The sequence below is a fragment of the Coturnix japonica genome, chromosome 14 (assembly GCF_054131305.1).
Source record: "Coturnix japonica strain WE chromosome 14, WE-NBRP24, whole genome shotgun sequence".
NCBI classification, from domain to species: domain Eukaryota; kingdom Metazoa; phylum Chordata; class Aves; order Galliformes; family Phasianidae; genus Coturnix; species Coturnix japonica.
Window position 1 is genome coordinate 1654643 of NC_140676.1, and position 20493 is coordinate 1675135.

General features: G+C 43.5%; 1 long non-coding RNA gene across 4 annotated transcripts in view; it reads right to left on the reverse strand.

Annotated features, from left to right (window-relative positions):
• Positions 1-3316: 3316 nt before the first annotated feature.
• LOC107319000 (uncharacterized) overlaps positions 3317-20493 on the reverse strand; it is a 51353-nt gene continuing 34176 nt past the window's right edge. The window contains exons 3-6 of one of the 4 annotated variants that reach the window (XR_014934252.1): positions 13038-13186; positions 12876-12939; positions 11787-11916; positions 3317-10962 (exon numbers count right to left, since the gene is read on the reverse strand). This is a non-coding gene — a long non-coding RNA (uncharacterized LOC107319000). Of the gene's footprint in view, positions 10963-11786; positions 11917-12871; positions 12962-13037; positions 13187-20493 lie in introns of all 4 variants that reach the window. The other 3 variants (XR_001557596.3, XR_014934253.1, XR_001557597.3) reach the window with 3 other exon arrangements.

Below are 20493 nucleotides of genomic sequence, written 5' to 3' on the forward strand. Positions count from 1 at the left end.
GTGACTATCTTGATGCTCTCACTGGGTGATTTAATTAACGACTTAGATGAGGGCATAGAGCAGGAGGGAGTGGCAGAGTGCTTTGGAGCAATAACCGGGAAGGCAGACAGACGGGTGAAGGGAAAGCCAGCAGTTCCCAAAGGCTGCAACTGGGGAAATGCGGATGGATTTTGCTTTATGACACAGCCTGTGGTTCAGACACTACAGTGCCTCACTTACACAAAGACTCTGGGTGTCTGGCAAAGTGAGAGCATAGCAGAGCCCAGGCATCGGCGGTGCCTCCCTCATTGGTGCGGCTCCTTTGTATTGTGAAACCTGCAGTTAAAGACAGCAAACCTTGAGCCTGACCTACCTTCCTTCTGCCTCCAGCGTCACTTAGCTCAAAACATCACGTAAGGTTGGTGTGCACACAAATGAAAACACAGCAGTCCTTACTGTAGGTCATCTTTCTGTTCCATATAATGTGTGGCAACTGCTACCTACAAGATCATGGGACAACTGAGGAAGACATCAAGCTTTATGCAGAGGAAGCTAAATGAGGCCTTGTTTTCCTTGAAAAGATATTTTCATTTAGAAAGGAAAATCTATCAAGTTTTCATGGGGAAACAAAAATTCTAAAAGAAATAAAAATTGTCTATGAAACCCCATGTTTGGGCTGATAAGGCACTTCTGTATCTGAGGCAGTTTTCCTGCCTTGTTCATTGTTCATAACTATCACCTGCCGCCCTCCAGTGAAGAAAAGCTGACGTCTCACCCTCCTGCACAGCGTTCCCCATGTGAGCAGGGAACAGCTCGTGCTCCTGTTTGCTCTCCTGTTCCCCTGGCTGAGCCCACCATGGCCGGGCTGAGCCCATCAAACAAGCACTGTGCCCGGCAGCCCCGCGTGTCCCCACCCCGACCTCGTGCACCACGTTTCACCGAATAAGCAAAGTGATGTCAGGAACCAGGAAGCTTTTTTCTGGCTCGGCTTGTTTGTTGGCCTTGTGTACTCCCCAGGTGCAGAGGTGAGCATGAGGTAATCATACCTAGTGAATGTGAGGCTTAGGCCATAGGAAACCAGCAGAATTTATGTAATTTTGGCATGCAGCAGCTTTCTTCCCTGTAAATTTAGCAGTGAGCAGCAGACTAAGCTGCAGAACAGAGTGTGCACTATATTATAGCCAAATATTCACTGCACCAGAACCTCAGCCAGGGCAAGGGGCTCTGAGCTCAGGCACCCACCATCAGGTCCCCACATTGCTCAGGTACTCCCATGGGGCTACCTGATCTACAGAGGAAAAAGGGATGGAACTGAAACTCAGTTCATTTGCTGCCAGATTCTCAGCTGTCTTAGGGGTGTGTTTCCCAAAGGATGCTTTGAAGAGAATAAAAAAAGGATGCTTAGAGATAAGAAGAATTATTTAAGTGATTAGCACAGGCTCAAGGGAGAAGAGGAGAGAGGGAGTGACCAATCTCTTCTTTAATTTGCCTGAGTGATTGAAGGCTTTTGAGGCAGGAGCTGAATTAACAACAGATCCCCAAGCTAAGCTCAGCTCATCAACAAGCGACAGCACTCCCAAGACAGAAGGACTCCCTTCTCTGAAACATTTGGTTTTGCAAACCCAGCCAGTAATACCCTGCATGGCTCCCATCTACCCTGGAAGTTAGCTCTGAGCAGCTGGTTCAGCTGGATGCTTACAGATCTTCCCAAACCCATGTTTTCTATGAGTCTGCAAGCACTGAGCCTTTCAGAGGTGGTGCTAAGGCCAAGGCTGCTCCTTGATGCTGCTTTAATTTACGCTTTAATTTACTGCAGTGGAAGTGATCCTGACTCCTGCTGAACCACTTGACTTGTGCTCACGTGCAGGGGACAGAATCTCCTCAAGGCTTACTCCAAATCACAGACCTGCCAGAGAAGAAGGCGACCTTGGATCTGATTTCTGTGTGAAATTCATCACCCAGAAACACTTCTCCATGATCATGTCTTTACAGAGTCATGCAGACAGAAGTAGAAGAGCACAGTCTTTCTGAGGCTGAAAAAATAAGGGAGAAAAGCAGCATTATCTATTACACGCTGACACTGGAGGTACATTGGCACAGATTTTTTTCCTGACTTTTATATTTTTCCTACAGAATTTATCCGTATTTTTGCTTCCCAACCAATAGTAACAGGGGTCTGCAGTCCCATCTGGAATTAAAATGCCACAACAACATCTATAACAAAAGCTGACATCTTTTCTGTGCGCAGGGTTGCAGATCTGGAGGAGGGGCTTTGTGAGATTGCTTGGGGTTTTGATTGCAACAAGCTTTTGTAGATACAGGTCCTCTACCAAGGTCAAAGCTTTAATTCCAGCCTGACTCCTACCTCCCCTCCTTAGCACTCAGCAGAGCCCTTTCAATGAATCAAAGGCCTCGACTTAAAGGAATAGAACGCATTGTTCTCAAGGAAATACATTTCAAAGCTTATTACAGTTATTCATCCTTGTACTCCCAGACAGTGAGTTTTGAAAGTCTTTCTAAGTCATCGAGCCACCACTGCTGTGACTGGATTTCAGAAATGGATTAGGCTCCTCGTTATGTGGCTCCTGGCCCCTGTTCTATGGCACAGGTACCATGTAAGAACCTCCTGCATGCACGTATTTGCTTGCAGATATTGTATCACCAAGGATTTGAGAGAGAAAAAAAAAAAAGGCAACAAAACAACAGCAAATCCAAACACAAAACACCAAAAGAAACCCTCCTCCTTTAGAAAACTGTAGCCATTGAGGAAACCTTTGGCTACTTGCATTTCCAGGGGAATATTAACATCTATCCCACATGAGACAGGTTTTTATGCAGTCATTTTGTACCCAGGCGCGTGACCCATCAAAAGTGTAAAGGCTTAATGATTATGCATGATAATATTTAACATTAATTGAGCTTTTGCCTCTCTTAGCACCTTCTAAACTTCTCCCTAATCTGTTCAGCCACGATTAACATCTCTGTGAAATTCATAGTGGCAGTACTAAGGACAATTCAGAAAGACTGACCAGAGCTGTGTCACACCCCTAGCCTTTCCCTTGGCCATATGTAGGATATTTGGCTTGTGGAGCCATGGTCTTGTGATAAATGACCTTCTCAAGAATCACTGGAAAGCTTGGGGAAATATGCATACAGACTTCAAATGAAGATACTGACATGCTATATCCAGAATAAAACTGTTCAAATAACATGGCGTTAAGATTTCCCTGCAGCACCCTTCATTAGTACACTGGTTAGACAGTCATTTTGCCTCGCACCTGTTTGAAGCAGGGCATGAGAAGAGCTGTAACAGCTCTCCTGATGTACAGGCCAGCCAACAGCTCCACAGTATTGAAGGGCACAGTGCAGTCTGGAAAGCAGAGCTCCACATCCAAGGACCACATGCAATGAGCTGCGTGCAGGCTGAAGTGACTCTGCAGGGAAGCAAGTTGCAGGCAGCCAGGCATGGTGAGCCCTGCTACCAGAAGGGAAAACATTCCTGTGAGCATCCCCAGCCTGGGAAGCAGGGCTGGATCTGCTGCTGCTGAGCCTGGGCTTTAGGTTGTTGTGGTACTGGAATCTGCAAAGCAGTTGAAGAGATTTAGGTGTATAAATCCCACTAACTCCGATGGAAAGAAAGGGTTAAACTTCCCCAAGAGTTTAAAAATCTCAGCATAGATGTAGGACTGCCTTCACCACCACTGCGTGGAACTTGGCAACAGCACGAGAGGACACATCAACACTAAACAACGGTTTGGAACAGGAAGAGAAGATGAATATCTAATCCGACTGAAGCTCCAGAGGAAATATCACGCAGGCTGGTTGGAGCTGGCCCAGCAGCCTCACACTGATGGCCACAGCCTGACGGAAATTCTCCCTGCTGCCTGTCAGTGCTGTGCTTCAGCCGCTGGAAGCACTGCTGCAGTTTGAGGAGCCAGGGCCTCAACCTTGCAGGACAACAAATAAGATAGGGTGTATTATCTTTTAAAAGCAAAAATCATCCATTAATAGGCCTGGTCGGGGTGTCTGGGAGGAGACAGCAGTTCAGGCTAATTCTTTTGTTTCTCTTATTCAGTTTGTCAGAGATAAAAGTCTTCCAAAACATAAACGCTTCCTACTTTGAATACGAGGAGTGGGAGCACTGTGTTGTTTCTTGTAAAGAAAATAAAAGCTAAACCCTTTCTACCCAAAAGTCCCAGAAGGCTCCAGATTTCCCACTTATCTAAGAAAAATGATTTGCACGAACGCTGTTTCCCAACACACGAGCTATAAATCGCCTCCAACTCCTGTGCAAGGACATCCCGAGAACTTCAACACCCGCGAGCTGGGAAGGCAGCCAAAGCCTTACGGAGCGGTGATCGCAGTTCCCACACCAAAGCTGTTACATGCGAAGTCTGTGGTGTCTCAGCGTTCCTCCTGAAGGCTGTTCTCATGCAGATACAGTAGAAAGTGAAGAAACCTGTCTCTCTCAGCCTGTGCCCATGGAAAATAATGCTAATGCACTGAAGCAGGGAAGCTCCCACAGAGTTACTGGTACAGGGAGTTGACTCCTTTGGGGAGAGAAGTTGGCTTTTGAAGATCCATTTGTTCACTTGATTCCCTCCTTAGGTCTTCATGGGCAAATTGTGACTGCCCTGCTCTGTCTTTTACTCCTACAAGCTTCGAGCTGCAGAACACCTGGCCTTGCTTCAAGTTTGTGATTTTTTCTCTTCTTTTTTTTTCCTTTCATTTTAGCCTGGTTGTGTTTTCTGATCCAGGTCATTGCCATGACGAAGAATAACTCTGGAGCAAGAAGCATGCAGGACTGGTTTTCCCCTTTGCTGAGGGCAGACACTAACCCTGGGATGAAGGGACTGTACCACAACTTCATCACGTGCTTTTGCAAATTCCCTGTCAACACACCACCACCATCTGCATCTACTCTACTGCTCGTGAAGCTCTCCTAGTGGCACTGCATCTGAGAAACATATCCCAAAGCTGCAGGAGGAAATTCTTCACTCAGAGATGGTGAGGTGCTGCCACTGCTGCCCAGAGCTGTGGGTGCCCCTTCCCTGTGGTGCCCAAGGCTGTGGATGGGCCCTGGGCAGCCTGAGCTGGGGGGCAGCCACGTCCATCAGGGGTAAGGCTGGATGAAGTGGCCTGTTTCAAACCAGGGACCTGTACAGCTTTCCAAACAGAATAAGAAGTTGGCTCACATCATATTTGACTAAGTCCCAAAATGACCTATCCCAGCAGGACTTCATAAAGCTTAGGGGGGCACATCCTGTTCTGATCCCGCTGTCAAGGTCCGTAAAAAGATTTGCACTTAATAAACCTTTCTTTCACCAAGGACTCAAACCCTGGGACTTCCCTTTCCTTCTCTAAGTGCATATATCATTTTGACCCAAAGGACATTTGTCACGCAGCTTGAATGTCTTCAGCTGCAATGGAGCACACGCTTTTCACTACCCTGACAAAGCCAAAGCCATTTTTTGCACGACCCACTTTCTTTTCAAGTCACAAATCCCACTTGGAAGCACTGTGAGTTACACACTAATTAACAGCCAGACAAGGATTTCAATAAAAAACACACCTGAAGTTCTGCAAATCTGACACATCTAAGATGAAATGCAAGAAGTCCAGTTTTGGAAGGACCCTTAATCCTTAGATCCAGTTTTATTTCCAAGATCTTCCACAGGTTTTGGAAATCATTTGTCACAACTGAAGAACTGAGGATATTGCAGTCTTATTCACTTTTAAAGCATTTTCATTGCTATTATTTCATGAAGTTACGTGTAGGATTTAACTTCTTCCCAGGCCTTCATCAGCACGTATTCAAGTAATGACAAACCTGATTTGTTACAGGAAAACACTGTGTGTATCTTAACCTCAAAAGTATGCCTTAGGATTGAAGAACATCTACCACCAAGCCTCCAGATCCCTTGATAAAAATGGAGTACGCTGCACATAACTTATTCAATCCTGCTGGATACAGCTTATCCAGCCTGAAATGGGCTCAGCAGGATTTGCAATTAAGTCCTGACTGCTCTGAAGTGAGAGAGACTTCTGTCAGGGACTTCAGGGAGATGGATTTCACGTCTGGAATTTACCTTTTCTTTAATACACATGTACAGCACTTACAGTACGCTCACATACAACCTACCTACAAAGCTGGCAATAGAAATGTTTGTAAAGGCTTTGTTGTCCTTAATTGCTATTTGATTATACATTTTTCCACCACTCACCCAGTAGTTTTTATGTTTTTTCCTCAACTCTAGTAGATTCAGCAGAAACAAATCAGTACAACTGGTTGGAACGTACTGTTACTGCTGCCCTTACTCTGAATGACCCAGGAGTTCACTCATCACAGAGGACAAGCAGAGGTTCACCTGGGGACGCTGGGGATGGCACGACCATCAGAAACTCTTCAGCACAAAATGTGAATCTCACCACATAGGACAGCCCTGAACCAAAGCAGGGATTTCAGGCATTAACCCAGTATAAGTGAAAACATGTGACAATGTACAGCCCAGAGGTTTTTTTCCTTGAACTAGAGGATGTTTGATGGACATGACTTTTGCTGTTCTGTTCCATGTTTCTTCACTCTTGGTCAGACGGTGGGAGAATTGTTTTGTTGGGTGCCCCTCGTGTCACATTGCCAAGAATAACGGCGGCCTCTCCTCCAAAAATGGCAGCTGGAGCCCTGTGCAAACAGCGCGCCGGGCTCCCCTCTGAAGTGACAGCAGGTCCCACTGACATCAAAGGCGACGCGAGGTTTTTAGTAAGGGCTGTTTGTTGATTTTTTCTCCAGTGAAGTGATATTACATGGCATTTCCAACCCTCAATCCTATTAAGTGACAGAACTAGCTAATAGCACTCATTAAATAACATAACTCGGTGTCAGAAATTCACTGACAGGCTCATGCAATTGAAGTGGTAGATTTATGCCCTAAAACAATGTGGTTTTGGTGTTATTGTTTTTTTTCTAATAAATGTCATTTATTTTAACAGGTGAAAGCATAAAGCCTCAGACAGTTCACAGAAAGGTTATCACCAGTGGGTGGAAAAGTAGGTGCCCAAGTTTACATTTAGAGAAGACAAAGCACTGAAAGCAAGTTCACTGCTGTGCTTCTGGCCCCTGTACTTCGAGGAGCTCAATGCTTTGGTGACACCATATATTTAAGTGATCCATTGCTTTGGGATGCACAGCAAACAGATAATAAAGACGTTAAGGTCTCAAATACCACCATCTTCCACTCTCCCAGTCAGCTATTAACTGCACATCTGAAACCTTTAACCCAATGTATTTATCTTGCGAACTGAATGACAAAGTTTGTTAGTGTTCACAGAAATAAGTTTATCAATGATTTCTTGCTGGAAATACTGACAGTATTCCTGAGCAACTGCTCTACAAAAGGAGGAATAATTCACAACCTGGGTAAAGGTCTATAGCCTGCATGCAGAAATCCTCTCAGGGTCTGCCACTGCACGTCGCTTTCAGGACTTCCCAGCCCTCTGTTGGGAATCACTGTGTTTTGTCATCTGTACAGTAAAAACAAGATCCACTTTAAAACCACTAACCCAAGGAGATGGGGTAACTTTCAACAGGTATAACACGGTGATGCACCCCACAGTCTCACAAGTGACGGCAGCAGAACACCTGAACTGCAGCCAGGTGTGCCCCAGCCCTGGTCCCATCCTTTGCTCCAGCACTGAGGGCCCCAGTTCTTGACTGACCCTGCAGTGAACTGACTCAGCTCACTAAATGGGTTGAACACTAACAAGGGGGAAGGAGCTAATCAGCTCCCAGGGTAATATGAGCACCAGTGATGAAGAGAGGGAGGGGACAAGCTGCAGACTGAGCGAGCAGCAAATTGCAGCATTCCTCAGGATGGAAATGAATGGTCACAGAACTCTTAATCCATCTTCACCTCTGGGACTGCAGAGCTCACCTTGCACAGCTGCCTGCCTCCTTGTGCCAGGTGAAGCCACACATTCTGTTGTCATGATAGCAAGATCACATATGGGTACATTCACATCACGTTAAAATTAGTAAATGAAATCAAGATGGAGAACACAACTTGAAAAAAGACTGTCCACATATATCCTTGCAATGCAACACTATGGATGTGAATTGCCCCTGCTATAACCCATTTGGAGGTACACTGCTTAGTAGCCCAAAGCTCTGTCCCCCAGCCCTCTCCACCTCCACCCCCCTTCGCACAGCCTGCCCCCTCTGTTATGCAGGTTCCATTGCCCACCAGCCCTTTGCTCAGCACTCCTTACTGCAAGGAAATCCATGCTCCATTTCCCCGTCCCACCTTGGCTTTGTGCAGGTGCACTGCCTTGTTTGTACCTGATCACCAGAACAGCACAAGGGAAGTGGAAGGTTGTGCAACCAGACACGGGGTGGAAAGGGAACCCTCCAGTTTCATGGTGCCACAGAATAACTGAGGTGTAAAGGGACCTCTGGAGGTCACCCAGTCCAGTGAGAGTGAATCACTGCCTTGGCTCAGCCACAGCATTGAGGCAAGCAGGGAAAGCAGCCAGCAGCCTTCTGGCTCTGTCATCAGAAACTCAATTCTCACAGTTTTCCAATGACAGTTTTAATTTTTTTTAATGGGATACGAATGTTATTGCAAAAATTATTCCTTTTTGTACCCTAAAGGAATAAAATGAAACGCTCTTCCTGGAAAACACAATTAGCAGCTAAACCCCTGACTATAGCGCTCTAAGTAAGGGCAGAATACTCCAAGGAACAGCAAAACAATGCAGCAAATATTTTTGCAGCAGGAAGAGTTTGGGGATGTTTTGTTTACCATACAGTTTGTTCCTACTCCACGGATCCTAAAGAACCCATATAAAGAACTCTGATTATTAATAGAGTCAGACGGCTCAAAATGGTATTTCTAACCTGTTTATAAATGGTCGAAAGGAAATTACAAATACATAAAAAACAAAACCAAGTTTACAGTAAAAGGGCAGGGAGCTAAATTTGTCCTTCCAGTAAGCAATATGTTATATGAAACTGAGCTGAGTACATCTGCCATCATTTTACCTGGAAAAAATCAAAGTGAGAAGAGGAGGAAAGATTTGTAGTTTGCCAGTGCTCTGGAAGGGCAAAACAAAGAGGAAAAGCTCCTATAGTGTACAAACCTACATATGGATAAGTAGTTCAAGCAACACTTGCAATGACTTTCACAGCATGCCTTGAAAAGATTCGTTAATGTCTTTGGAAATGTGGGAAAGTAATTTATAACACCAAATAAAAAAGTAACAGTGGGCCCAATCCTGTCACCACTGACTCAATCCGGGCAGAGCTGCGCTTTCGGGACCTTCCGGCAGACTTATAACATTTTTCAACAGCCCAGTTCAGATATTAGCAAGCCCCAGCCTGGCTGGCTCCCACCACATCCCTACTTGCTATTTTATTTCCCTTTCCTCTCCCTCCCTCTGCTTTATTAAAATTTAAAACAAAAATATTTTTTATGTTCTGAGCATTTGTATATTTGGAAACAGTGCCTGCCTTTTCTCCGTCTGACAGCTCTGAGCACTGCTAGCCCTTAACAGCCTGCAAATCAAGAGAGGCAGAGCAGCCCACCTTGGCGGCATCGCCCATGCCACCACAGCCCTGGGAACTTCTGGTTTTCTGTATAACACTGCCATGAAATCCATCGTCTCCCACAGAATCAGGGGGAATTCTCAAAGAGCAAAAGGAATTCATTCTTCAGAGCCCTTTCTGATTGGAAAGAAATATTTTCCCCTTGCCACAGTAAGAGAAATGACGAGGATGGGCAATGGATTGAGAGAAGCTGTGGTAGGGCACCAACAGCGTGCTCAGAACATGGCACATTTTACAATGTGATCTTGCACTAAGGAAAGCCACCCTCCTTCTCATGCCTACCAGCAGTGCAGGCCATAGTAGCTACTGGAAATACCAAGTCTCTGCATGTGGCAGATGAGTTTCCATCATCACCCTGCAGAGCTGTTGCACTTTCACAACACTCTGCTGATTGGACTAAAGTTCTAATGTGTGTCATTTAAAAAGGAAAAAAAAAGGCCACCAAAAAAAAACCAAAAAACAAAAAAAACCAAACAAGCAAACACAGCACTCAGTAATGAATTATTCTGTACATGTCCCACAAAGTCAGCATTATAGTGTATGTGTGTTGGTATCCTCTATGGATTCCATGTGGAAGGACAAAGCCAGTGATCACAGTGTCTGCTCTAGCCCTGACTCCTGTCCTCTCTCCAGATACAGGAGAGATACAGATACAGGACCTGGATTCCACATTGAAGTCCTCATTGAAGAAATCCAGGACCTCTCGTGAAGCTTCCATTGAGAAAACCTGGCAGCACACACCACACAGTTGCAGGATATCAGTCAGAGCCTCTCCCAGGCTTTGAAACTGTACAGCCAGCAAGCACACAGCCTTCATAGCAGACCTACACAGGCAACAAGTTTCTAGCTACCATAGGAGACGTCTAGCTTCAGAAGAAGTCCCCCCTGCTTTTAACTTTCTTCCTCTATGGTGTGGTTTGGTTCTGATCTAAAAGCAGCACAGACTTCCAAGTTCACCTCTATTACAAGTGCCTTTACCAGAGCCTGGGAGTTCTCCACATTTTTTTGGACAGTTCAACAAACTAGTGCATCCTGCTAAGTCTGCTCCTTCCAGCTACCTACAAAGAGTAAAACTTTCTCTGCTCAGTTGCTGAAACAATACAGTACAAAAGCTCCACCAGGACTTCTGTAGGAAAGTTTATTTCTTGTGCTTTTTATTACCTTGCTGCTATTTCCTAGCCATAAGATGGAAATGTTAAATTATAAAAAATCCAATAGTAACCAACCAATTGAGTTGCCAGTTCTAATTTCGGACAGAAATATAGACAAAGAAATAATCAAAGACTTACCAAAAAAGCAGATGGCTGCAGAGCACTTCTGGCAGTCATGCTACTCGCACATGGGACCACTTGAGTTTAACAAATCGGACAACAGAGAGAGTGCTGAAATGGAAATTGGGGCTCTACTCCATTCAAATTCTTCAAAATGTTTGTTTTGGATTTGTACCTCTACTGCAATTTACAACTCTAGATTAGATATAGCAAGAGTAATATTCTTGACTATAAGAAAAACAGAATGTTAAGCCACTTGCCAAATCACACAGATTGCCTCCCTGTATACAAATAACATTGATGGATAAATGTTTTCCTAAATAAAACCTAGCGATGAAGGTGTTTTTTACTAACACAGCAGTACAGCTCTACCAGCAGTTAGAGGACAAGACCTTTCCTGATTCAAACTGAAAAACATCTTCAAACAACTCCCTTGTCCACACACAAACATGTGCAAGTTCCATCAGCATGAAAAGGAAAACCACAGAAACTTGAGATTTCATGGGAATCTCCACACACTACAGACAAGATACTGACACCTCCCACTGGAAGCAAGATCACTTCCCAAATCTGCTTGCTCTAAAAGCCTGCCCTTCAATGCTAATGAACGAAAGGACAGTCCTTTCTATTTGCCAGATTTGAGACTGTAAGACATGTTCAATCAGGCAGGGCAAATTACCGAAACAATGTAATACTGATGCAGGGAACACACAGGTAGCAGATGACACACCAAAAAAAAGGGATAAAAAGACTAATTCCACCAGTCTTGCTGCAAGAAATCAGTTGTCATAAGTGTTTAACAGAAAAACATGAAGGCTTGTGTCACAAAGATGCGGGTTGAAGCTTAATGTCAATGTACGTCCAACTATGACATCACCTACCACAACCAAAAATGAAGACGAAAGTTCTGCTGGTCTCAAGGACTGCTCACTCACCAGGGAACCGGTGGTTTTATGTGCACGCCTTCCTGAAGAATCCAAAAATAACATTTTTCCATAGAGCAGAAATTCCTGTAGTGTTCACGCTTTTCGTTTCGGTAATGTTGCAATCCAAAGTGCCAGCCGTCTGTAATGAGGTAATCCAACAATGTAATTTGTAGTATTTTATCCTGTCAAAATTGATCTTAGTATTTCTATAGCAACTAGATCAAAACAAAAGATGAGGCAGACAGAATAACTTTCCCCCTGCCACCACCCAGATTTTTATATAAATATGTATGTATATATAGAAAGCATTACATATATATGAAGTTGACATTCATGATTCATCATTAAACAACACTAAAAAAACAGCACTGGAGAAACAGCAGCACAGTAGGATGACATTTGCTTGCATTTCTTTTTCAAATGTGTAAACTAACATGAATAAAATATAAAGAAGCAATTGTTAACTACCAAACACCCGTAAACAGAGTATGTCTTTCCTGCTAAACCCAGCCAGGGAAGGGTATTATCCACTCCCAGGTGGGATGGATGGAAAGGAGTACTGGCTTTTACTGCTGCCATGAGGTAAAGAACATAATATCTTTTCCTCAGAGAAAATGACGCTTTAACAATTACCATCACAAATTGATGTTTAAGAACATTTGATTGCCATTTAATGATTCAAGCTCAGTTTTGGAAGCAAATGTTCTTGCAAATGTCTGTCAGCTTAGTTTGATGCCTTCGTAGGAGCTGAGCTGAGTCCAGCCATTTTCATTTCAAAACACCTCAGAAAACCCCCTATTTGGAGCTCAATCCTGTTTCCAGTCAACTAACATGATTAATAGCAACCCCACCCAGCCCCTTCCTTTTGAAACAAAGATTGGCCTTCTATAATGGTGAGCTAAAACATTTGGTCCTCCTATAGATCAACTTCTTAACATCTGAGTAGCTTCTGAACACTTGTTAGGAGTTTCTGTTGTATGCTGAGCACAGATTGCCAAACATACAAATTCCACATGTAGGCATGCAAATCCCAAAGCAGCCATATAGTTCCTTTGTCTCTAAAGCAAGGCTGAACTTCTATCAGTGACAGATACCTGCCTGTAGAGATCTGCACAGTGTCCAAGAACAATTTTCTGTATCCTGCATAGTGTCACATGCAGCCCTAGGATAAGAACACACGACACCTTTAGACAGATTCCTAAAATGTCTGGGAGGGAAATTCTGAGAAATTGTCAACTGGAAAGAGGGTGATAAACTCACTGTCATTGGGCCGCATCTCTGCAGGTCCAATCAAACTTTTGCTGCAGGCTGCCACCTGTGGAGGACATCACGTTCCAAGGCACACCACAACAGCTATGGCAAGTGTCTGCAGCCAGAAGGCAATTTGTCTTCTTGGCCGACTGCTACTCCTTAAGAAAAAGTGAGAAGGTTAAGTCAGACAAATACTGATCATAAGAAATAAAAAATAATCATAATAAATAAATAGAAAGCTGCTGTTAAAAGCAAGATGCAACTTTGATCCCAAGCTCTCTTTCTACAAAACAGGATTTTGCCAGGATTTAGATATGGGGGTGATGATGAACAAGAAATTGTCCAGGAATCTATTTAAAAAAAAAAAAAAAAAAAAAAAGTGTGCATAATTTGAAGGAGAGAAATGTTTCCATGGATTATTCACACTCCCCAAATTAAACACACTTAAGCCTTCCACCTCCTAAAGCCCCGACCTTGTGAAGCACTCTTCCACTTGATGGCAATTCTCTTGAGTAACGACCAAAAAGAATTCAGTTGTGGCAGAAGTTGTGCTATATATTCCTGTTCCATTCACAGAGGCTTCTGTAATAGTGTCTGTCCATACACAGCCTTGTAGTAGAGGCGTTTCAAAGCTTGTCTTACAGCTGATAGAGACCCTGGCATGCCTTCACATGAACATACTTATAAAAATGTATTCTGCAAGCTGTTCCTTTTTTAACCTCAGAACTAACTGCCCTGCTGGTACAGCAGGAGTTGCAAAATGCTTGTGTAAGTAGTAGCATCTAAGAAGCATAAAAATAAATGAAACTGTGGATTTCTTCCTAATTATCGCCAGCTCCTGACTGCCAGAGATGTACCTTTTCCACGCCAAACCCCTCATTATCCCTTCCTCCAATAAATGCAATCAACATCGAAACAAAAAGTTCCCGTCTGCATCCAGTTTACAGGCTTCACCATCCTGCCCTTTGAAATGGAATCTCGTATGAGGCGCATTAGGAAAACTGGAGGAAATTGGAGTGAGAGAAAAAAAGATTTAAAAATAAAAGCAGTATTTATGTCTCCCAAATGGGAAGTTCGGAGCAGTGAGGGCAGGAAGTGGACGGGTATTTAAGCTGATTACCCAAGCAAAGCCCTCTGCCTTTTCAGCAGTGCCACAGTCCCTCGGTAAAACCATTTAAATTAATTAGAGTTCCAAGGAGGGGACGAGGGGATGGAAAAGATGTCAGGTTTTATCAGGAGTGTTAGTGATGGCTGGCTGCAGAGAGGCTCCTGTGCTGCTCATTGGGCCTGTGTGCTCCAACACAGTGTGCACTCACCGCCCCGCGGCTCCGTGCCTCCCCAGGGGAATGGCTCAGACCGCGGCCATTCACCCCAACACGCACAGTGTGCGGGCAGCGACCAATTAAGTACCAGGGTATTTCACATTTGTACAGAAATTCACACAAATAAAAGCCTTCTGAGCCACGCTGGCCTTGTAGACATGGATCTTATTATGCTCTTTGCCTAATTACCAACTTGTTTCTTTTTTTAAACACAAGCGCTGCTGCGCACAGCCTGAACGCAATGTCCTCAGGCGATGCTCCCACGTGCATCCGCATACATGTAGGAATCGCATCTCCTCATTCACACTTGCACATAACTGACTAGACAAATAATATTATCATAGTAGGAAGAGCCAGAATTAGAAGGGAAATACTGCAACATTTAGATGTAATCTGGTGAGCATTAGCTCATGATTCACTTTGACACAAAAGCTCAAGAGCATATTCAGCCAGGGAAAAACGCGTTGTAACGTTTTAAACAAGAAGGAAATCATTCTAATGTTTCATGGGCTGCAATATTTGCTGTTGAAATCCTAATAATTGCCTGTGCTCCACACTTGCATTGTACCTAATGAATTGTTTTAGATCCCAAAAAGCTTCAGTAAGATCTTATTTGCCTCTGACTCCCAAGAAAGAGGAATGTTTTAGTAGGATGGAACAGAAAGCTGACAACAGCGACAACAAACAGCCTTCAAACACCACTCTGCATTCATCCTCACTGTAATGTACAACAGTAGTTGTAAAATAAGAACCTTTGGGTTTAAATGAATAATTTGTTGGACAGGAAAATACTCCAGTACCCATTGCTTTTCATCACAGATGGATATAAGAGCTGTTTTCCACCTCTGGTATCACAGAGCATCAGGCTGGGAGAGGACAGGGGCATCTGCTGGAGGTGAGGGAAACACTGCTCAGGTTCTGTGGCTGTGTGTCAGGAGGGAGAATGAAGAAACCCATTCAGCCCAGGTTTCAGGATCAGATACAGAGCAGTGTCTTAAAGGCCTGTATCTGCTCCACTCTCAGGAAGTTTTGCTTTATCAAACAAAACATTGAATCAGTGTGACGTCCCTCAGAGTTTGACTCAATGCAGTTTTGCAGATGGCTTAGGCCAATCTTCTTCTTTCTTCTCACCCACACCCATGAGATCCCACTGCTTCCTTCCTATTACCTCCTGTTTTTTGGTGGCCACAAAAAAGAACAAGCCCTCACCTCCTCCCTGTCCATTCTCCACCACATCATCTGAAAAAGCTCTGGATCTTTTCTGATGGTACCACAGTGCTGCTCTGCTTTAATACAACCCCAAAACTCCAGGCTCCAGACTAACATTTTCATGGTCCGTAACCACACTCAGCTGTACTTTCCATCCAACCCTCTCCAGCAGCAGTCCCCAGTGGTCTCTCAACAGAACAGAATACATCCTTTATCCCTCGTGCCACTCAGAAAAGGAACTTAGAAACACCTTTATGATTTAGATCTGAGCCACAGTATGTGAAGCCAGGCCTGTCAAACAGCACTGACTTTCTACTGATACGTTTGTGTCTTCCTCAATCCAATGCATATCAACAAAACTCTCATGTCCAGCTTTGCTGCGCAACTTAGGTTTTTGCTTTGGACTTGTGTTCATCTAAGCACATTTCCTTTATACAGAAACTGGAATGAGCATATCTAGAAAGAAACCAGATCACATAAAACAAGCTGCTAACTCTTTCTCACATGTGCAAATACGATGCCAATTCCCAGAAGCTGCTGTGATTGAGTGAGCACGGTTCTGTTATGAGCCCAATTGAGACTAGCAGGGCTCTCTAAGTATCTGCAGTTTTAAGGGAGATAAATGTTATGTAAACATAAATTTTGCAACTTTATTATTGTATGGTATTTCATGCCAAGATGCTCTTTACATAGAAAGCAAATACCATCACCGAATTTATTTCCAAAAAGCAAAATAAAGTTTATAGCTCTACTTGGCCTAAAGTTTGTTTATAAACACAGGAGCTGACGGGCCTTAATACAATGGGAAAAGCAGAAAAAAACCACAAAACTGTCTGCAAGCTGAATAGGAGCCAACAGTGCACTCTCAGCAAATAAGGCAAAGGGCACAATGGGCTTCATTGGGAGGAGCGGGGCCCTGGGCAGCCCTGCCCTGAGAAAGAAATCTAGCAATAGGCTGTCTAACAGCCTACAGCAAATTCCCCTGCTTGAATGGGAAGTTTAGTGACACTGCCCGACTGCTTGTTTGAGATTCACTGCCAGAATGAGGGGCAATATCACAAAATGCATCTCGACAAGTTCAGATCAGGTATTAGGGAAATCCTTTTCAGAAGGGTGGTGCAGCCCTGGAACAGGTCACAGAGCCAGGGATCTCAGCTCCTGGGGGTGTTTCATGCTAAATGTGCATCTTGAGACAGAGCAGTATTTTTGGTGAGAAATTATTCTGTCGAGCAATTTTTGACCAGATATTGAAGGAACCATGGATATTTGGCACAAAACAATCCAGCAAAATTTGCTAAAGCTGCTCCCTACCTTTTTTTAAATACCAAAGTGCCTTTGAAAGCCTTATCACAAGCTACCAAACCCCTGCAGCTCCATACTCAGAATTCCCAACACATTGGACCATTCTGAGATTTCACTCACGTGCAAAACCTGCCCCATATTCTGGTGGATGGCTCCAGGGTGCAGGGTCTGGCCATGCAACTTGCATCACAAGAGCAAACTCCACATATTTGAAAAGATTATCAGTCAACTACAGTTCTTTCCACTGTAGAAACAGTTACTCAGTTAAGATAAACAAAGAAATTCCCATGCACTGAAAAGGAAAACCTATTAACTGATTAAACATGTGAATCAGTTGATAAACTGGTTATCAAAGTACTGAAAACATTTTTAACAATGACCCTTCCTGCCATGGCTAACAATGACCCACAAAAGCTAGAATAATTCAGCACTTTGCAGGAAACCAACTGGACAGAGAACAGAATGCGCTTCAGATCTGAGAAGCAGCAGCTCTGCAATGGGCACTGACACACTTAGATACTAATTATCAGTAAATTTACAATAAACATTTTAGTTACCAATTAAAAACTTTGGACAATTCTTTTTGGCACACAGGAAAAACAAAGTTCTGTCCCCTCTGACATATATTCACCATTCTGTTCTTGTTTTGAGCTTTTCAAACAGCTGTAAAAATGCTCACAAAAGCATTTATTTTTCTCACAACTGATTGTGCAACAGGACACACTAATACCTAGACTTCGTTCTATTGAGAAAGCTCCATTTACTCCCTAGTGCAGTTCTCAGAAGGTAAATCTCAGAGCTGCCCTTGTCACGCCTTCCAGGTGGCTCGAGAAGAGCTCCAAGCAATTTTCTGTACAAGAGAAAGTGAGTGAATTCAGGTGCCAGATTGGGATCCACTCAGATTCACCAAACATTACAGTTCCTCATATGGGAAGTGTGGACAGAACCAACAATATTTAAAGGAAATGACAGCCACAAAATTTCCCAAGAAGTCACAGAAACACCCAAATCCAAGGCACTTTTCAGACCACTTCATACAAATGCTTGATATCTATTTCCCCTCCCCACGTCCTTTGTATTAGTGAGACAAAGTGGGTATTAAGCAAAAAAGACCCAAATCCTAAATCCTATTTCTGCACAACTTCATGGTAAGTAAATTGTCTATGGCTTTCTTTTGCCTTTCATCATTGGAAAAGCCAGTCTGGCTAAAAAGCAACACTGCATATCAGAGAAATCCCCAAATGAAGATGTTTCCACCAGAAACAGAAACTGTACCATTGTACAACATTCTAACAGTTCTCCAGACTGTGATACAAACTGAGGTCTCTTAGGAAGTCACAGAAAAAGACTGAAAGGTTCTACCAACTACTGAGGAGCATTGGAAGTTAAAGCGGTCAGTATTTAAACATTTGGCTTTACAATGGTTTGAAAACAAACTATCTTTTTTAAAAAAATAATAAAAAAAAGAAATCAGCTTTCTCGTAAGCTCAAATAATGAGGGAAACTGAATTAGAAGCCAGAGTCAAAAGCCAGCATTCTATTTTCATTCCAGAAACACAACGTTTAAAAGTAATCAAACAAGGCATTTGTTAACATGGGAGTATAAATATAAAGAAAATAACTAGAGGTTTTGAGTTCTGCAAACACTGCTACCATTTCTGGGAATGCTATATCTCAAAAGCATGGCTTGCTCATGCTGTAGAAAGACCCTATTTACTTGGCTACAGCACGGATCTCACCAAGAACCGATGCCTGTGCTGTTGGGAGAGGAGAAAAACAAGAAGTCTAGAGGACTATTTTTAAAAGATTTCGATGTATTCCAAAGCCATGATGAATTTGGAACAGAGCTGAGACCTAAGCAGACCCTGCGCTTGGAAGGAGACGACGCACTCAGCACCTCTCTGTAAAGAGCTCCTCAGTTCATCAGATCTAAAAAGAGAGGAATGCACAAAGGATTCGATACTTTCAGTTCTGTAATTTGTAAAAGATGTAGAAACTGCCCAGTTCATACGCTTTGGGTCATGTTGCACTCCTTTGGTCTACAGAAACAAAGAGCAAGCAGAACAGCCTGTTCTCCCTGCCTTCCTCCCAGTGCCCCCTCCATGTGCTGTGGAGCTCCCACTGCCTCACTGTGCCTCTTAACTCCATGCAAGCAGAAGTTCAGAACAAGTTCCTATGTGTTCTTGGCTCACGTCATTCCTCCTACTCTGCCTATGGGCTGGATTCCTCATACACTGTGTGAAGCAGAAACATATTTTTCACCATTTTCAGTATAATAATCTGAAATGTTTCTTGAAAGCGGATTAGTATAAAAATGTACCACCCGTTTTCCAGCCCTACATTCCTCCTGTTTATCCCATGCCCTTCAGAAGCAGCTCTTGCTTACATCAGGGCGGTCATCTTGTAAAACCACACCTGACAGTACTACAGAGACCGCTTGGTTTCAAATGCTCCCCTTTCCAGGTGCTCAGCTTGGGGGCCTGAAAGAATCCCCAGCATTTCAGGAGGTGAGAACACAGAACTTTGCAGCCACCCTCTCCAGACAGCACAGAGCCGAGCTGCCCACTGCAATCTCCAACAGTGTCCAGGGTTTGTTAGAAACTTGGGCACCCAGAGACACACTTATAGCTGTAGCTTCTTCATACAGACTCATTATTCAGTTAATAGCCTTCCTGTTCTACTCGGATGTTTTTGTGGTCACACAGAACATACGCTCTTTGTTCTTCTAGGGATGAAACCTGAGTCGAGCTGTAAAAGCATAAAAAAGCAGTACTGAGATTCATGATGCAGCTCAAGAGCAGAACGGTGCTGCAGATAATTGGTAACATACACAAAATATTTATATTGCAACATGGATGGAGCTGCAGCAGCAAAATGGGAATGGATTTCCCCTCTACAGCAGCACAGGAAGATACACCTCATCCATTATAAAGCTTGCACACATGCAAGTTGTTATATCTACAGCTCCAGATAAAACAATCATCTTCAAATAATGGCAAAATAAAACTTGAAGAAAAAAAAAAAAGGACTTTGTTACATTGTATTTGTTTTGGAGTGCTCTGAAGCATTTTGTTTGGTTTCAAAATGATCCAAAAGTGCAAAAATTGCCACTGCAACCTGCAGCTTTGGTTTGGAAATTTCACAATGAAATCTTTCCACTTTTCCAACTGAATGATACCACAGACAGATAAAACAGAGCAACTGTGTAGGTCTGCACCAAAAGAGCTCAGGGGAAAAAACAGTTAACGTGACCCCACTCTGCCTCAGAGCGCTTTTATTTAAAAATAAACCATGTGTAAAAAAATCACTGTCTGTAACATTATAGTTTTCAAAGGTTGTGCAGCCAGGAATTACAGATAAGCCCTCCTAAGACCATAAAGAAAAATCTTTTGATAGCGCTTAGCATATTGAGCGGGTTTCCCCCGCCTGCGCGGTAATAAAGCTGTCAGGCAGCACAGAGAGGAGAGCTAAGCATTTCAAGACTCAGCCACATGAACTTCTATTAACCTATATTAACATGTAGTCGTTGCTGTGAGCACACTGTTCTCAGCGTCAAGTGCTTGTAAAGAACACAAGGAAGAGCCTTCCACGCGAAACAGGATTGGGTGACTGCTGTACCATCCTACCAACTT